The following is a 20,388-nucleotide window of genomic DNA, read 5'->3' as shown; positions in this document are numbered from 1 at the left end:
GAAAAGACAGTGCTAGGTAAATAAGTGATCCAAAGGAATTTTTGTAAGGTATTTAATAACACCCAGAAGGTGGATCAATGAGGATTACTTGATTAACATGTCTGAACTTTTCCTCCAAAAGGAAAATAAACTACCAAACTGTAAAATCCCTCCAACTTTATTCCTTACAGTGACAAGAGAAACCTGCTCAGGTATGCTTCATCATATCATCAGCTGTATTTACAAAAAGTCCACATTCAGTCCTTCATCCACTGGCATATGTTTCCAGCTTAATAAGGGACCACAGCATGATACCAAGTAACTACTTTTTAGTTTTTAATTAGCAGTATGGCTATGGTTAAGAATCAGACACACCAGGTAATAAAATGCAGCTGCCACACCTTCAGTTTCAGAAAGGTTCTGGCACAAAACTCCTCTGGGTTTACAAACTCATCTTCCAGATACACTTTGCAATGCCTGTTGCCTTTCCAAACTGTTGGGTCTTTATGACAAATTCATATTTGTGTATTCCTTGTTAGCACAGCCCACTGGCATGTTCATGTTCACCGAGATGAACGCGAAGAGGTCTTTTCAAACCCCTTAGGCAAGCCTGACACTGAAAGCTAAGCCTTCTTCACCTATGAATTTATAGCCATCACAAGTCAGAAGAACCTCCTTCATCCTCTATCGGGAACATCAAAACCTTCTAATAAGTAGGTGAACTTCAGACACAGTCTTGCAGAGTCTCTTAAAGAGACCAACACAAACGTGTATCCTGGGCAATAAATACTAGTGTAGGCTGGAGAACTTCCATCCTGCTTTCTCAGCAGTTTGTAATTCAAGTTCTGAAGTCACACATTCGTTCTCTCCATGTTCTTAGAACAGGCAACAGCAACTTTCCACCACTTACAATCTCTACACAAGTATTTCGCTGTATCTGAACAGTACTACCATCAGTAGTAAGTTTTTAAACTGTGGGTGGGTACTCAGCCATCATTTTGTACATGCATCTTGATTTAAGAAAACTTTTCCCTAGCATTTCTTTTGCAGTAAAAAGCTTTGGTTTTAGAAGGAAAAAATCCAAATTGAGACAACCTACTTTAATGTCAGAAAAACTTCCTGCTCGGTGCAGAAAAAAGGCAGAGATGAGTAATCTACTGCCTGTAAATATCCACATATAAAATAGGAAACATGATACTCTCACACATCTCCTCCAGGACTGGGACAATACAGACACTCTCCAGCTTGATCAGTGAAGCCCAGGAGGTGTTTGGGTGACCCTGGTAAGGTCTGTTATCCTGCATACATGCTAACACAGCACGTTCTTCTAGGTCCAGAGCAGCCTGGGGCATCTTCCCTGTACCCTGCTGAATGGCGAGATGTGCCAAACACTTAGGCTGTCTTCTGGAAGAAGCTGAGGATGTGTAGGAATACTGTGATTACTGAGTTCAGTTTTGAGCCCCTCACTCCAAAAAGGCCATTGAATGACTCGAGCGTGTCCAGAGAAGGGCAACGGAGCTGGTGCAGGGTCTGGAGCACAGGTCTGATGGGGAGCGGCTGAGGGAACTGGGGGGGTTTAGTCTGGAGAAGAGGAGGCTGAAGGGGGACCTCATCGCCCTCTACAACTCCCTGACAGGAGGGTGCAGAGAGGGGGGATGAGCCTCTTGAGCCAAGGAACAAGCACCAGGACAAGAGGGAATGGCCTCAAGCTGTGCCAGGGCAGGGTCAGACTGGCTCTTAGGAAGTATTTCTTTGCAGAAGGGGTTGTTGGGCGTTGGAATGGGCTGCCCAGGGCAGGGGGGGAGTCCCCATCCCTGGAGGGGTTGAAGAGTCGGGCTGACCCAGTGCTGAGGGATCTGGTGGAGTTGAGAATGGTCAGTGTGAGGTTCATGGTTGGACTGGAGGATCTTCAAGGGCTTTTCCAGCCTAGATGATTCTGGGGCAGCTGCAGGGAGAAGCACCAAGGAGGTACCTACAGCACCTGGATTGAGACACGTGGACAACAACGTGGAGATTGCTTTCCCTAAGAGCCAACGAATAGAGAAAGGCTCCTTCAGAGAGGACACAGCTCCTGGCCTAGCTGCTCATCAACTACTAAACCCAAGTTCATCAAGTGAGGTTTCATTCGAACTGCTAACAAAGCAGGCTCTAAAGGAGGACAGTTCAGAAAAAGCACAAATTATTTATGAGTATGGATACTATGACTTTTGCAGAACACAACTGTACCATGAAATATTCCTAAATGATACCTTGAAATGCTAGATAGAGCTAATTCAGCCGCATCCACCTTCCCTTCTTCCCAGTGTCCAAAAACAGCTGCAAAGATTCACGTGTTTTTTAGAAGCAGATTTCTGTTTTTTCTGGGGGAAGGGAGAACATAAGTACAATTTCTCCAAAATCCTGTTCAGAGGAACCTAAACTTACACACCAAAGTGGCATACCGATCTCTGCTTTTGTACACCAAGGTTTAATGCAATGTTTTACACCAATTTTTGAACAACTTATGAAAAAAAACCTAAAAAAAGTGTCATTAATCCTAAACTGATGGATTCATCACTGTATCATTACACTTCTGTATTTGCTATACTGCACGTTACATTATGAAGGAGCAAAGCAGCCCCAGAAGATAACATGCCAAGAGCAGAGAGCATGCATACCAAATACTGTCACAGTTTGCTGCAGGAACAACTTTCAAGCGTCGGGAGCTTCCTTGCAAGCAGTCGCTCACCTTCACAGCAAGAGTCGGCTCAAATTACTGCAACAGAGAGCAGCTAACAGTTACTCCACTTGAGTTACTATACTCAGGTTAGCCCCATTAAGCATAAACCTACAGCCAAAAGTGGTGCTCAGAGTAGTTTGATTGGCAGCTGATGAATTTTGCTAATTAATGTAAATTGTGCTAACTCGATACATTGCTTGTGGTTGAATTCCCATTTAGAATATGTCAATAGTTTTACTCACAGATGTGTTTTGCCCCAGACTTCATATCATCAATAGGTAAAATAAAATCACATACAAACATGTGGTTTGGATTAATGATTTTTGCACAAATGGGTGTGTGTGTGCGTGTAATTTGATACATTAAAGTATTCCTGCAGTTCCTACAATGGCCAAGATGTTCCAGCTTTCCTATCTGCTCATTGTTCCCCTAATTTTCTAATGCTGAAAACTAACACTGCTTAAATGCACCTTTTCACCGTTTTGCATGATCTGTATGAATCAGCTGAACTCCAACTGTCTGTTCTACAGCCAACCATTGAGAATACCATGTTCAAGAGCTATTAAGAGTAAAGATGAGTCTATGACTTTGGGAGAAACATCAGATATATCTATTTGTTTAGTTAACACACAAACACAGGTACAGGCTGATCATAATGCTGTACAACACCAGAAATGTTTCTAGAAACTGAAGAGCCTCTTCTGTGAGGAAATGACTGGATATTCCTCCTCTCCCCATCTCTACCACCAGGAGTTTGAAAGGTTCCTCCTTGATTTCTAAATATAGACCTCGTGATCAGATTCTGCATGATATGTTTATGAAATGGAGCGGTGTGATTTCAGACTGGAATAGCAAAACAAAAGACAGCACAAGTCACATTACTCCTCTGAGTCCTTTTTAAGGTCACCACCCGTGGGGACACAACCCAAGAATCTGAGTCAGTGAGCCTAACAAACAACCAGAGGAGAAGCAGCCAGAGCTGCAACTAAGTGGTAGCTGTAAACTTTATTACGATGGGGTAAAATAGGGGAAGTGACTTCCAGTTTTTAAACTGTAACGTTACAGTTATGAGGGATAAGTAACAAGTTGGATGTCCTTAATTGCAATGGTATTAGTAACACTATTTTCCTGATCTTCTCTGTAGCAACTAAGATGGACTCAAAGCAAGGGTAAATAGTAAACGTGTAACTATCAGTTGATTTTAGGAAATTTGCATTTATTAAAAAACCCTAGAAAACAAAAACCAAAAATACCCAACCCCCAAACTAGATTTACAGGTCTAGCAAGTATTACTGCATATTTCTGTAAACTTCCACACTCCTTGTAACTCTATCACACTGGTAACTTAATAGTGCTATATAGTTATTAGCATCAGAGGAGCGTCTCACTCAGTCTGAATAAGACCAGTCGCTGAATTAAGCGAAGAAGGACCCTGAAGCCATCTGTGTTTGGGCTCCTCACCAGGCCTGGGGAGCTTCAGCAGGGAGATTTGCCAGAAGTCATTCTCCGAGTCCCAGTCTGGCATCCTGCTAACCTTCCTTTTGCTCATTTATGTACGATTCACTGAAATTCCTGAGCAGAGTAGTTTACTAACCCTTTGTAATCCTCAATAAACAGTTCAATCATTAACAGCATTAACAACCTGTGTACCACACAACAAATCATTTATGACCCTCCTTTTCGTCTTCCCTCACTGGTTATGGCTTTTCACCTTTTCTGCTTCTGTTGATGTCTTAGTTCAGTTGAACTCTTTGTTCATTTATTCCTTCTGTTGGGGGTGGGGAAGAAGAATCAGAGTATTTTGCAGTTAGGAGATAAAAAGAATCCTTTTGTTCTGCTCAGATTGATATTTTATAAATCTGGTATGCTCTCCCTTCCTATTTATTCTGGCCTTATAATCCAAAATGGTCAGAGGACAAATGTTCCTTCACAGGATGCTCCCAAACCCCTATGGCAAAAAGTTAAGATATCACTTACTTAAAAATAGAAACTAAGGTCTAAATTGGTAGATTATATCATTGATCTGGGCCCTTTTATCTGTGCTAGAAAAGCTGTAGAATATATAAATCTAGTGGAAGTCTCAGTGCAGAAAAAGTCACTATTCTGGACTGCTTGTAGAATTCCTCCCAGGGCACAATTTCACATGCATTTTTGTTTTACTACACTGTTCTAACTATGAATTTATCAGTGGACAAGAAACCGGAACACTTTTCACTGTAGTTTTCGTTAGTTTAATGCTTTGTTATTTTTTTCAGTGGTTTCCTTTGAAAATACAACATCATTTTAAGTTTTGGAAGAAGAATCAGGAAACTGCACCCATCTCATATCATTACCGAAGGGTCTAAGGGTTTTTAATACCAGCACATAAAAAAACCAACCCCAAAGGCTATGCAAGAGAACAGCACATCCTCCTTACCTCCTCAATGGGTTTTCTCTCTCTAGATCTTCACACAAGGCAAAGACACAAACCTAAAGATACAAACCTAAACCTTGCTCACCTGGACCTACCCCACACTTGGACAGTTGCTCCCGTTTGAAATGCGCCTGCGTACAGCAGCATCTTCTGACCACTTCAGATTAAAACAATGACACACACACTTTCTGTGGTGCAGAGCACAGCATGACACAGCAACACAGATCACACTGGCTTAACAGCATTCAAGTGGCAGGTTTTTATCTTGAAGTACGAAAAGCACATCATGCTGTAACTGCTAGGTTTGTAATTAAACCATGGCCACACCAGGAATGCTGTGGTAGTCACATAAATGTAAAGCGGGCAAAATCTTCTGAAACAACACTGCAATACTCCTCTTAAAAATCACATTGTTCCGAAAGTATAGGTCTACCATTGCCTAAATAAATCAATGACAGGCCCTTCCAGCTGTGTGAAGTTGTACACTTTGCCAACGCAACTTTGTTAGCTTTGTTACTGGAAGAGTTAATACGGCTAACCAAGACCTGTGCTACCAGACAGTAATCTTCACAAGTGAAATTTCATGAACAGATACGAACACAATTAACCCAGGAAGACCATCCTCTCCAAAACCAGCTATCACTCAAGATAGATTTATTGTATTCATCATTTGTCAGTAAACTGCTCAATAAACTGCGTATTGAATGTGACATATTTAATGAGCATCTCCACGACTGCAGAAATGACAAGTTCCCAAAACATGTCCAATTCCCAAACTATTGCAGCCTGGATAATGTTCACCTGCTTTCAGGCTGTCATAGCATTTCTCATTTCCCTGGCTAGACAAAGGACAAGTGGCATACTCTCAGAAAAGTTCCACATATGACTTTCTTCACAAAAGTTCTCAAGTATTCATAACTGTATGATTTCATCTTGTTTCAACTGCCTTGCATCAGAAGCCAGCTATAGAAACTAGCTCTACTACTCCCCTCTGAGAGGAGCCAGTGGCTCCTAGAAGTCCAAAGGGGTTGGTAGAAAACTGTCCGTAATTCTCTCAAAATCTCTGGTTGTAACCTCCTGAGACAACAGTTCAGCCCCAAGCAGGTGCAGCCCATCCCACAGTGACAGAATCTGGGTTTGGAACTGGCTGGAAAAAGGCAGAAGGGAAGAATGTAATTGTATCAGCTGTACCTTAGCTTGAAAAAGGTGATAGCAAAGAGTCATGCATGAGGGCTTAAGGAAGACAAACAGAATCTTTCACAGTGTAATAATTCACAGGCTGGCTACAGCAGCTATGAGTTTGGAAAGTTCACAACAGTAGAGTGCAAGATGCAGCTATACACATCTGGGTTACAGACAGGCTCTGTACGTGTTCATACGTGTGTAAGGCTTTGCATAGGCATATTCTGTAACGTTATTATACACTGATCCCAAACCTCATTATCAGAGAGGGTCAGTATCACTCAAGCACCTAGCCAGGCCAATCCCATGCACCTAAAATAACAAGTAATTTTCTGTGAGAATGGCATCTGAGTAAAGGATTATGCTCACGATGCATGCAAGTCTAACGCAAGTCTCAACTGGCAAGGACATGACTGATCTTACAGACCTGACAGCTCCAGCACAGCTTACCTGGCTCCACCTGCTCCGCTCCTCAATACGTACACACCCCGCTTTCGCTAGCGTACGTGCCAGAAGCATTACCAATTCACAGTGCTGGGAGGACAGCCAATATATATATATATATTTATTTTTTTAAATGTTGGTGTCCTTTTGACAAATTCACTGCTGGAGACAAAGTAAAATCCAGCTGAGAAATCTCGGGGGGAATGCAGAGAGACCACCACTGCCACAGGTGGAGTGATACACGAGCCTAAATACCCAACTCACCTGCCACAGAGAACTGAGCTGACAGATTCCGACATGAACCCTTCAGCCAAATGACCCTTAACTAATTCTATTAATACTGTCCATGCTCTCAAGAGAGGGGCCAATTCTCAGTAAAATGTGCATGGATGTGGATAGCAGTATGGGGAGGAAAAACTCCTCCCAAAACCAAACAGGTGTGTGAAAGGTTAAATTGCTTCAGTTTATCTGTTGTGTTGCTATCAGTTCTCCTTAATGATGAATTTACTCAAAAAAAAAAAAAGCCTACTAAAATGTCTGTTTCAAGACATTAGCAATCACTTTTTAACCTGGGTGCTCAAAACTCTCTCTCACACCCTGAGAGAACTGCTCCAGAACTGCAGAGCAAGAAGACCTCTAAAGCAAAACCAGTTTTGAAATGGGCTAATATCTCAGATTTCCTTCATGCTGGTAGTTCAGTGTTCCCTTCACATCCTGTCCTTCGTTACCTGCTGTTGGTTGAAGATAATCTCTTCCAGGCTTCTCAAATGCTGACACAGGAACCTCTGTGAGCACACTGAACTACTTCCTTTTCTCCTTGAAAAGATTTAATAACCTACAACTTTCTTCTGTGCCCTACTTGTAGTCTATCATTTTCTTCCGTCTTGTATCGAATCTGCTAAAATAAAATTTTATAGAGTGTCAATTCAACAAAGGAAAAACTATAAAGTTTGTTCTGACAGCTTCCTTTCTCAAAAAATTTAATCAAAAAAGAAAGGAAAAAAAAATTCTTTGCCCTTGAAAAGATGAATTGAATAGCTTTAGGTATTCTATAGCTGTATTTATGGAAAAGTTTTTGGACACAAGTCTCTACAGAAGTGGAGTGTTTTGCCCAAGTCATAAACTTCTTTCTCCAATGCACAGACAAAACTACACTACACTCCCCTACTAGACATAAGCTCATCTCTCGGAGAGGTCCAAGTCCCATCCATCTCAAAGGGAAGCAATGCCTATGAGAGAATACCATCAAATGAAGTAGCCTCAAAAAAACCCACATATCTACGCACACAAACATACGCTTTTCAAATTCAGGTGAGCAATTATCTTCTCTACAGAAACAAAGGGTGTTCTGTTCAGACATTATTTTCAAGTTTTCTTACCAAACCCACATTATTAACATTTGTTGTTATAATGGTAGCACCAAATCACAGCACATAATACTAAAAAAAAATAAAAATTTAAAAAAAAATTACTAGATGACAGAATGTATGACTTACTTTTCTATGTAGAAGAGGTATTTGCTTTATTTTAAAGTAAAAAGTAAAAGTCATGGTAAAAGTAATGCAGAGCTCCCTGGTTATAAATGAAAATAAAGCCAGCACTCTTAAACATTTAACATCTCCATCTATTTCCCATTTAATACTTCATACTGTAATGTTGCAGAAATTTATTGTTTTCCTCACTTTTTTTCCAAAGCAATTATATTTGATTTTAAAATTCTGTGGTTTATAATAGTGAGAAAAACATCTAACAAGAAAGATTATCAGAGATCAATCCAGCTGCTGAGCATGTATTTATATTTCATGCAGAACAGGCATTTTCACTTTGTTAAATTCCCTGCCAACCTCTCTGAAGTCAAATAGTCAATTGACCTGTGTATTACTATATAAAAATCTAAATAAAAAAAATGAATCCTCTCAAATCTGGTTCTCTAACTTAAAGCAAATATTTATTATCATGTTTTTCATCAAATGCTGAATCATGGGGAAAATGCATAAGTAACTCATTGCTAGTTTGCAGATAATTTTATTTCAGCTGATTGAACAAATCCCTTTTTCTTGTTTTTGGCAGAACTGTACCAGAATATTCAAAATAATGTTGCACTGCTGTTTTAGTTCAGAGAAAAACATACATTTAAAGTATTTTGGGACAGGTTTGGGGTTTGGTTTTTTTTTTTTGGGGGGGGGGGGGGGGGTTTGTTTGTTTTTAAAGTCTTGAACAGGAAAAAAGGAATGAAAAAATTAAGTTCACTTCTTGTAAGTGCAAAGATACTCCCTTGTAGCCAAGAAGCTAACATAGAACAGTATCAGCAATTTGAATTTAAGCTATCCAATAGAAATTAAATTTAGAAATCAAGTTTCTCATTATAAGAAGTCTCCTCTACTGTTCATCCTAAATTATCACTTTTCTTTTTTTATTCTTTATTGAACTATGTAAAATCATCCCCCTGTATTAGGTCCAAAACAATTTTCACAGAAGTCAATGAAAAAAGAAAATCCCTCATTATTACTATTATTCTGTATTACAGTAATACCAAGGCTCCAGTTATGATTGACAAACACACAGAAAAACACTGTCCAGAAGAGGCACATAAAATAATTTAGTCAGTCACTGAATTCAAAGGGATCAGAGAATAATTCTTAAAATGCAGACTGTTTAATGCTTACAAAATCAACACATCTGGTTCCTACTTCTGCTCAGGTTGCTCAAAAAATTTTGTTCCTATTTCTGCTGAAATACTTAAGCACTCAAAATACATAGAAACTGATGTTATTCAAGAGATACTCCTTTCCTCACTAAGGTATACTGAATTTATTTCCTATGGCATAAGCCATACTTCAGACCATTATCTCAAACTAGAAAATGCTAAATCATATTACAAGCTCCTGTACAATAAAAACCCACAACTTTTCTGGCTGTATTCAATGGAAGAATGTTTGTCCCTTCATATGTAAGTCTAGAAATATTTATCTGAAAAGGAAGATGCAAAGAATTAAAAAAAAAAAGTCATATTTCTATTAATTGTAAAACACATGCTTCTGCTTTTGTGGAATAAATTCATAGCCTTAAAACTCTGAAGATAAGAGTTAAAACAAAGAAGTTAAATTCTCTACCAGAATGCATTTGCTCAAGTGTAAAGCTAACAAATGCTAAAATTTTTGGCAACACTTCTGCATTTCTGAATCATTAGGTAGTCAAACTATTTTTTGATTTTGCTTGCATGATGTTGGATTAGAATAATCCATATAAATCAGTGGTTTCCCCTCACTAGGAATACTGTGTTTACTTCTGGTCATCCGATGTCAAAAGGATGCATAAAAAAATAGGGAGGTTCAGAAATAAATAACAAAAAAAGACTTGCATGTACAGCAGTGGATTAGAATTGTTTACGCAGGAGACGAGGAAGAATGAATATAGTCAAAGTAAACAAAAAAATGGCAAGCCAGGGAAGGCATGCTGAGCATTTCAGTCACCCTTTTCAGAATATAATGATGGGATGATTTTCCTAATGAAAACTTAAACACGTAGGTCTTTGTCAAAGAAAGAGAGCTGTTTATGCTACGGGAACGGCAGAATTCTCCGATGCTTTCCTCCAACCAAGACGTGGCGTTCGCAGCCACAAGACAGAACTGAAGTAGGACAAAGAAGAAAAAGCTGAACTCAAGTCATGTATTTAGTTGCCTAGAGACTTCAACTCGTGGAAACCTAAACATCTAGGCCAAAGTCCTCAAAGATATTTAAGCACTTCTTTTCTACTGATACCAGTTATCATTTGACAACAGTGGGGCTCGGTGTCCAAATAGGCCCGACCATCTAGACTGTAACAACTTTAAGCTCTTCCAAGTCTAGGCAGCAACGGTGACAACATTATGGAATTATTTCTATGCCTGATAGTAGTTGGATGCCTATTTATTTCCCTTTTCAAATCATTCTGAGACCCTGTTGCATGTAAAGACTGATTAAGCAGCACTTTCTAGTAGATACTCTGTGTGAAAATATAAGCCACGGGGCTTCATACTTGTGTCTTCAGTAAGGCTACCGGGTTTTTTTCCCCTCAAAGAGTCACCATCTCCCCTTCCCGTCAGGTTCGTTACCGGATCTCCTCCCCTCTGCCATGGCAAATACTTTATGCACAGCCACGTGGCCCTGTTCCCCAAATGCCTCCCAATTTTCATTATAGCCCTGACTACCTCCGTGCCACCCCCCCCAGCCTTCCGCTCTTCTTCAAACGCTTCCTTCACCTCCATCCACCTCCCACCCTGATCACAGCCCCGCTGCGCTGCTTTGCTCCTGACCACCGACCCCTCTCCCCAAAGTCTGCTACTTCCTAACGTCTCACCACTTGCTTCCTTCCTACTCCCACACTGCAAGGCTTCTCCAGCAGTTTTCAGTTACAATCCCCCTTTCTCTTACAATGAGAAAACCACCATCTTCCCTTAAAATAAGCGCACCTGAAGACAAATACCACAGTGACCAGACTTATCCGCAGGCAGCACCTTGCAGCTTCAGGGAACTTGCCTCTCCGGTGAAACAGGCTTCACCGTCCTTTGTTTGCAACAAAAATAAAAATATTTCTACCTAGTGATGCATTCTCTGAAGTTTGAAGTTTATTTGTGGCATTCCAAACTCACTGCACTGCTGACATGCAGAAAAAGGTCACCAAGTTGAGCATCAAACATTACTTCTACCAACTAGCAGTTAGTAGGTTCTTAGGTATTTCTATTAGGGCAAAATAAAGTATGTGAGTAAAGCAAAAGCAAATGAGTCCATGCAAATTGAGGACAGAACAATTACTGATTACACTGGACAGGATTAATGCAGAGATTAAAAAAACAGTAATTATTTGCAAATTTTGGATGAACGTACAGATTCATATAACCTAATCCTAAAATACCACCTGTCTGTGGAGACCTCTAGTACACACGCTGACTTTTTCAGACCCTACATTAGGACATTAAATAGAAGCCTCTATAATGAGCTTTCTTTCAAGACAATGGTAACTGGAGATGCTCTAAGATATCATCAATTTAAGGTTCACCAGTTGTCAGCAATGAATAAGTTTATATTCACCACCATTATAATGAACATTTTCATATATTACATATGAACTTTGACTACTATCTAGCCAAAACAGAAACTAAAAGTACTTCACTTTTTCTATAAGAGAAACTCAGGAATATTCTAGACATACAGATACTATAAATAAATTCCCGTGCACACAAAGTATTATAATTATCTGCAATAATTAGCAAAAGCTGAATAACAACACTTTTTTTACTGTTTTGTTAAATGCAGTAATATTAAAAATCGGAATGATATACTTCCAACAGTTCCACTATGGGATAAACGTGTCTTGGGTTGTTGTATCAACTCTATAACTTCAAAAAAACCTGAATAAAGCTAAACTTATTTTTATTCAGCATAGATCAGTATTTGGAGAAAGCTGATTAACTGTTTTGAAATAAAAGAAAAAAATGTAAACAGCAGGTTCTACAAAGTTTATATATTCATTCTCTGACAAAACAACAGTTATTGCTCTGATAGTTACTATTTAAGAAAAACGACGTAGTTCCTACATGCAGGAATACCTTTACCAGCGTAAAGTATTTATAAGTTCCTTGTACATAAAAAAACCCCCAACCTTTTAATTTGCTGTTTATTTTTCAGTTCCAGGGATATGCTCAGTAAGTTCTACCTCACCATGTGTCTGCAGATTCTTAGCAGAACTCTCACATCAGATAATGACTTGGGTTACAAAAAATGATTAAGACTGATTCATAACTGTGAAGTTTTTAAGAAAAGGAGCATGGGAAAAAGACCAGCAAAAACCACAAGCACAGGAAGAAAGCTAAATATGTAAGGTGATCCACTAGGAATCCACATACCAGCTGATTAAGAAGCTGCCTAACGACCAGCTTTTGGGATCATTACATGGTTAGAACTGCTCATTCCCCAATACCTTTGTGAAGTTAGCACTCATGAAAAATTCAGGTTTAGGGCTTGATCCAGCACCCAAGGAAGTTAATAAATATTTTAGCACTGACATCAGTGAAACAGAATAGACCCTTTATTTTTTTTTTCTCAGTGTAAAGATTTCACATATATATATTTTTACTAACAAGAATACAAATATTTTATTGACATTTCAAAAAATTAAAATCACCCTACACAGCAGTATTATAATATCCCAAATTGCATGCCTAATCCAAACATATTTATCCAAGAAAAATAACTTGGCTAAAGTGTGCTACAAAAGCTACAACAAAGATGTTACAAGAGTAATGCAACTTTCAGAAAAAACATCAACACTACCACAGCAAGCACTGCAACTTTATAGCTAGTACGCTCTGCACAGATGGACAAGCAATTTTTAGAAATGAATCACGCTGCAAATGATTTTACTAATTTTAAAACAGAGGTGAGGAACCAATACCCTACAGGCCAGATATGGTTTGCTTCTTCAGTTCAGATGGCCTACAGACGCATACGTGCTTTATTGCTTAATAACACCAAAGCAGACTTCAAGGAAAACCAGGCGTGTTTTAAAAGGCTCCAACAATTCACTTATTTTAAAACACATAAACCCAAACATCAACCTGAAGTTTAAATTATTAAATGCAGTCTATGCTATCAGTTTGCATTTTTTTTTTTTAAACACACGAATTCTGGAGTTATTGTCCGCTAAGTATAGCACATTCTTGCTACCCTGAGGAGGTGGGACTTCACAGCCCTCAACATTTTAATTATCTCAGTGGAGAAAAGTCAGTTGTACTTTGAGTTTAGACAACAGCCTATGCAACGGCTGTGGCAGAAGAATTTTAATACCTGCTCCGATACAGAGGAACATACTCTACAGCCCTTATTTAGGACAAAACTTCCACTGAAATCAATTAATGTTTTGCCTCAAAAAGATACAGTCCCAAATATAGATCTCAGTCTTTCATAGACAGCTTCTTTCAAAGCAAATCTGAAAGTGTATGCAGGGTTCTAAATATGAAAAGACCAACAAGTGAAAAAGAATTTATTGAAAAGGAGAAGAATCACAGGTGACCACTCTACTTTCATCCCTTCCGCAGTTATTTGCAGCTGCCATGAACATATTGATATTTAGTAAACTGAAGGCTGCAGCTTTAATTGAAGTTTGACTGCTATAAACAGTTAGCTGCCTGGCTCTGGCCCGCACTCCAGTACCATCAGCAGAACAGAGATGGGAAGCATAAACAAACCTTTTAACTAGATTACAGTTTCTAAAACAGCCAAGAATCCCTTCGGCAAGAACTCCTGTGTGACAAAATGTTAAAGGAAGAAAAATATTTCGAAAGAGTATCTTAAAAAAGCCTAACCTTTCCTAAGATAGTATGAATGGGAGTCTTCCGAGGAAAATTACTTTAAGTTTTCAAAGGGGGCTATCCTTGAGAAACATGGTCTGATCCTTCAAGAAAAAAAAAAAAAAAAAAAGCCAGAAAACTTTACAACAAACAGTTGCAAAACAGAACGGTATTTTCCAAAGGCTTTTTCTCCTAAGACTTCAAAAATGCATCAAGAAAAGTTATTGAACTTTGAAATACCGGCAGATCTTACAGTATCATTTCACATTCCAAGTAGCCATGCTCAACAACATCATTAAGAAAAACACGTTGGATCACCAATTTATACCAACGTGTCTGCCTCTTAAATCTGATCCTTCTCATAATTTGCTTTAGCCCAGCTTCTTCCCCCGAAAGATTATGAAGGGACAATGTATCCCCCCCGCCCCCCCCCCCCCCCTTCTGCCCCCAGGCCCGTAAAAGACAAAAAAGTTCTGTTCTAAAAAAAAAAAAATCATCTTGCTACAGATTTCTGACTACTTTGTTTCTTTAATCAATGATGTCATTTGTCCACTTTTGCAGTGTTTTCTTACAAAAATAGCAGATGCTAAAAAATTCTCCCTCTCATCTAGGGGTTGGATGAGAGGATCCAGCAAAAACTTTTTTTTTTGTGCTTGTCTTCTACATACATACAAAATAAATAAAATTTACCTCCTTAAATCAACAGCATGTTTATACAAAAAAAATATTAAGAGATGCATATATCTTCATTGCATCAGTCTTAAAAGCAAAAAATAAATTTTAAAAAATAGATATAATTTCAAAGTAGATTAGGTGCAAACACAGTCAAAATATAAAGCTAGTGCCAGCTGCTTGCTATTGTCAACGCTACAGCTTGAGTCCTACCAAAACACATGAAATTTGTACTCATTCTAGTGGAGCTAATCATATATATGCATATATATACATGCTCATATGTGCATAAATATACATGCATTTGTATACATATATGTATATAAAAATATACACGAGATATACAGGTAAAAGCTTAAAGGATGAAGTCAAAATCAAATGTTTTACACATTTTTCTACAGAGTTTAGTTTGTCACAACAGATAATCCTGAATAATATATTAGCAACGATCTATCAGGGCTTAAAAATAAAGTCTAAAATTGGCAAATTGAAATTTAACTTACACGGTTTTTAAACATTAGGCAGTATGGATGGAAAAATTAGGCTATCTATATTTATGATACGTAGGCCTACCTTTTATTGGGCCAACTTTTACTTTTCTCCTAACTTAGACTGCATTTGTTTCCTTTGGCAGCGGGGTACAAGGCAACATTATTGCAAGCCTTTCTTTATCTAAATGTTGAGAATATCACCATTTGATCCAACAGGATTTGTTGTGCAAACAATTGACAACTGTTCTGGTTCCCTCACTTGGGAATTTTTTCTTAGCGAGGCCATGCTATTGATGCTGAAAACCAAGGGCCCTAATATTTAAGATGCTATTTACGTTTCAGATTACTCCTCCTTCAGTAAGTCACCAAAAAAATTTGGATTTCATGTCACTGAAAATGTAGAATAATCTCAAATTATGAGAATATACATATTTTTTTTAAATCCTGGACTTCACCTACACATCATATGGGAATAACGTAATTAACATATTGTTTCTGTAGGTCTTAGTTACCAGATATCATGACAAGATAATTTTTAAAATACTGTTTGCTTACTTTATTTTAAAATATTTCCTGTAGAAGAAATTAAAAAAACCCCAACAACACATGGAAGAATTTAACCAGAGTAATAAATGAAATCCTTTATTTTTTCTTTGATAAAGAAAGTTATTAGAAACCTCAAAAAGAATTTCCAGACATTTTACCATTTTTTTTAAAGTAAATTTAAAGCTTCTGAAACAGGTTTCGGGGGGAAAAAAACACCAAACCACTAAACAAACAAGCGACAAATATATCTTGTGCATCTCCAGCTTTCCGTATTGCCCTCTACAATGTTCCTCAGCTCCAACCCAGTGAGCCACCACCCCGAGCCACCCTCCACGATCTGTTCCTTAATCATACCCATGGGAAGGACAGGAGGTAATGGAGATTTTTGCGATGGGAACACCTGTCAAGCTGCAGATAAACTGAGATGATCAACTCATTTCACAAAGGTCTATGAATAGCCATCTCATGGTAATGACTGATTCCTGCTGCCATGTGCCAGATCAAAACAACAACATAGAGGTAAAAGGCTCAAAATACAGATGTTTAGAGCCACACAGTCACTTTAATTTTAAGTACTGTTTTAAAGTATCGATTTTTAATACTTCTATATACTCCTGCTTGGTATATACACATGTGCATTTGTGTATGTAGCTAAACATATATGCACATGTACTCATACACTTTATAACATCGTAGTCTCAGAGGTTTTGACAAATTTTACCTTGATTTAAAAACAGTGCAAAGTCTGAACTCTAGACGATTCATCAAAAAAAAAAGGTATCTTGGAACTCAAAGAGGGGAAAGGAGTCAGCACTTCTTAATTTCTTAACTGCAGTTTTTTATTATCATCCCACTCAGTTTAACTCTAGTTACGTAGCTTTCAGGATGCTTTAATTTTTTTCTGTCTCCTGTGCTCTTCCAAAATTTTATTCCTAATACAGGCCTTGGTTCCTGTGCAGGCCTACTGGAAACTGATTGAGCAGTATTATTCCACCTAATAGTTCCAAAAATAATCACAAAGAAAAGCCAGTGAAAGCCTGTGGTTTCGAATATTCAAATAACTCTTAAAAAGAACAAGCAGGTCCTTAATGACATAAGAGCATTCAAAAATGTACCCTGTATCTTTTTATTGTTAAAATCAATGGTAACTGTGATACCCACTTCCACTGGGACAAAACAGAAACCAATACAGGGCCCTTAAAAAAACCAACCAAACAAAAACAAGCACCCAAACAACTGAACAAGCCTAGAAGAAGAAACCGAACTCCCCACTTTTTAAAAGTTTTAACAGTATTTTTGAAAAGGAAGCTCAGTCACTTTCAAAAATTGTGTCCTGAGCCATGAATAGATGAGATTCTTCTCTTGCTAGCTGCTTTGCTCATGTGGTCTCTTAAACCCAGAGAAAGACACACTGACATTTGTGGGGCTCCAGATGGGCACAAGGGGCCACCCACCTGGTCTACTGCTTTCCAGAAGGAACAGCCACAACAAGCACTTGCTGCTGATTCAGAAACTAATTTTGCAGTTATGGGTTGTATTCAAGTCACTGATCTTCCACATACAAGGAATCGCCACGAGTAACAGTAGAGGGGAAAAAAAAAATAAAATCTACTGACAAACTGAATTAAATAACCCATCTGAAAACCAAGGCATTCCAGTTCTGAGTGGACTGTTACTTATGCCAAGACCTTCAGTGCTTTTGAACAAGGAAGATCGATCCCTCCACTGCCAAATGAGAACGAAAGGACTGCAAGCGAAGAAAAGTTAAATTATTGAAAGTATTGCATCATAAAGATTCTCTTCAAACATCCGCCAGCCTAGGCTAAATAGAAACCAACACATTCATCTATGAAGAAAGGTAAGCCAGCAAACTCCAAGGAAAGACTGTTAAAGACAAATATAAGCCTGGCCTAAACAGCATCTTGATGTCTAGCACAGCCTACATTTTGCCATGGTAGGTTCCTTGGCAAATTCAAAACAATCTCTCAGACCTAGAGTCTGGGAAGCCACTAACCTGGAATATATGAAAATAATTATTCATTTTGGCTCAAAAACCCAAACAAAACAAAACTGTATCACACTTTAGTTATAGCTGTTGATAAGGCAGTCTTCCTTAACACAGGTCGAGTCAGAGGGCTGTTGTGACAGCAGCCAGAAGCCCCAAATTAGCCTTTGACCCCTTTAATGCAGGAATTGTCCCCAACACAACTCAGAATCCCAGCCCCACCAGCAGCTCCCTAGGAGGGACCTTCCCTACCCAATCCCCACCACCCAGCGGTTGTCTTTCTAGCACAGACTTGGCTGCAGGAGCTGGAGGCCTATGGAAATGAAGGTTTTATTAACAATTTTATCTCTAGGATTTAGAGTAAGAGAAGACCCTGTATTATTCTGCCCGGTTTTAGAATTCCATTCGGATATTTTACTGAGTGATCTCATTAAATCAAATCATACCTATTTTTAACACTAAACCACAAAGAAATTAAAGTGTTAAATCCCGGTAATAAATAATACATCTCATCAGCTGTAGGCCATGAAAGTTGCAGGCAGATCTGCAGCTCTATATACGTTGGGAGCGTAATCCTGAAGCCACTATAGGTTTCTGTGTACAGATGAAAGTAGATCAATGGTATCTCAGGTTGAGAAAGGAAGCATTGTCATGAAAAAAAGAAAAAAAAAAAAAAAACGTGTCCTTTACTCCTGGACAGTCTTTTGCTGTCCAACTCCTGTCTGTAGTAAACTAACTAAAAGGAGAGTCACATGTTTATAGAATGGGTTTTCATACACGTATCTGCCGATTTTGATGATGATTATCGCCGTTGAGTTTCTTCACATGCTTAAAACCAAAGTAATCTTGTTTTTACAAGCTAAGAGAAAACTAATGGCAAACTATTAGAACTACAGTTATGGCTGCTACCTTCAGTTCTTCTTCACAATATTGTTAAGTATCAGTCCAACTATATTTTCCTCTCATTCTTTCCACCCCATCAAATTACGGCTTTCCCAAACTCTTTCCAGTTTGATCACAAAATTGCTGCTTCGCACAAGACACGCACGTACAAATTAGAAACGGGAGATACCAAAGCATTACAGGAGAGCTCTTTCTTGTGGGTATCCTTCCAGCGTGAGGCAGAGATGACACACGCTCTCTGCTGACCACCATTTAACCGTGATGCCCCATTGAAATACATGCTCATGGCTTACTTCATGGTTCAGCGTGCTCCACAGCACTTAATAAACTAAGCACTCAAACTGTCTTTTTAAAATTACGGAGGACATAATTAAGCTCCAGAAATAAGCAGACAACAGCAATTTTAATATAAACATCCTACTTATGTAGAGGACTCTTCTTTCAACTTGGCGCTAATGCCCAAACTCCTACTTTTGGATTCTTGCATATCTCTAGAAGGCTTCTTCCAATATTTCCTGGAGTTACGCATTTAGTTTGTCCCCTTGCATTTTAATCTATTTCAGACATTTTAACACTTAACTTTCCTTTTCATCAGTGGAAAAAATGGTCAGATCAGCCTACCCATGGTACCTGACCTAACAAACCAACAACATCCTAAGCCTGGATGGAGACATTTGGCCTTCCCAGCAGCAGGCCATGGAAAAACAGATCATGACATATATATTTGAGCAAACCATTGACCAAATATAGCCAGCCACCAACGATAGCCACGTCCTGCTATCGAACACGCAACACCCATCCCGATCTCGCAAACATTGACGTTCCTCGTGAGTCCAGTTCGTGGACTACCCCTGGAAGTTAAGCTCACGAGTGGGTCTTTGTACGACCGGGGCCTTAACGACCGCGGGGGTTTAATAAGTCAAATAACGGCCTGAAACCGCCACAGAGACCCCAACCGGAGGGGGGGGGGGAGCAAATCCCGAGGGCTCCCCAGCACCCTGCCGTTATTTCAGCCACCCGAAATCCCTGCTGCGGCGAGTAAAACACCACTTTCGGGACAAGCCGGGGCTCAGCACCCACCGGAGCCCGAACTTTCCTCACAACACGGCGTCTTCAGCACAGGGGCCTCCCCCGCCGATATCACCCCCCCACTCCCCTCCCCTCTCCCCACAACCCCGGCCCGGGAGGAAGCAGCCCCCGGGGCGGCGGGGAGAGAAGCGCGGCCGGGGCCGGAGCATCACCCGCTCCCCGGCGACAACAAAGCTCCGGCAGGACCGTGCTGGGGGGGAGCCCCCGGAGCTAAGAGGGGGTAAAAAAGTGACAGGCGGGCGCCCGGCGCCCCCTCCCCGCCGCCCGCGGCCCAGCGCGGCCGAGCGCCGGGCCCCCCCTCCCGCTCCCTCCCTGAGGTAAACAAGCGGGCGGCCCCGCCGCCACCGCCGCTCCCCCCCCTCCCGCCCCGCCGCCGCCCCGCACTCACCTCAGCGGCCCCCCGGCGCCCGGCCGGCCCCGGAGCGGCGCAGGCGGAGACGCACACAAAGGGTAATAAAGGGGGAGGAGGGGAGCGCGGGGGGTGGGGGCTGCCCAACTGCCTGCCGCTCCCCCGCCGAGGTGCCTCCCGCCGGGGCCGCCTCTCGGGTTCGCTCTCCCTCCGCCGACGGCCGCGGGAGGGGGGGGGAGGAGGAGGAGGAGGGGGGAGGGAGAGGAGG

At 40.2% G+C, this 20,388-nt stretch overlaps 1 protein-coding gene across 9 annotated transcripts in view; it reads right to left on the bottom strand.

Moving 5' to 3' along the window:
* The window catches only part of MBD5 (methyl-CpG binding domain protein 5), a 147,556-nt gene extending 127,194 nt beyond the window's left edge, over positions 1–20,362 (bottom strand). For 8 of the 9 annotated variants that reach the window (XM_074873821.1, XM_074873822.1, XM_074873815.1 and 5 more), the window contains exon 1: positions 20,160–20,362. The gene's annotated coding sequence lies outside the window, so the exon portion shown is untranslated. The remainder of the gene's footprint in view (positions 1–20,159) is intronic. The other variant, XM_074873827.1, reaches the window with a different exon arrangement.
* Positions 20,363–20,388: the final 26 nt, after the last annotated feature.

The sequence above is a fragment of the Strix uralensis genome, chromosome 6 (genome assembly GCF_047716275.1).
Source record: "Strix uralensis isolate ZFMK-TIS-50842 chromosome 6, bStrUra1, whole genome shotgun sequence".
Lineage (NCBI taxonomy): Eukaryota > Metazoa > Chordata > Aves > Strigiformes > Strigidae > Strix > Strix uralensis.
This window is presented reverse-complemented; position numbering and strand designations above follow the sequence as displayed.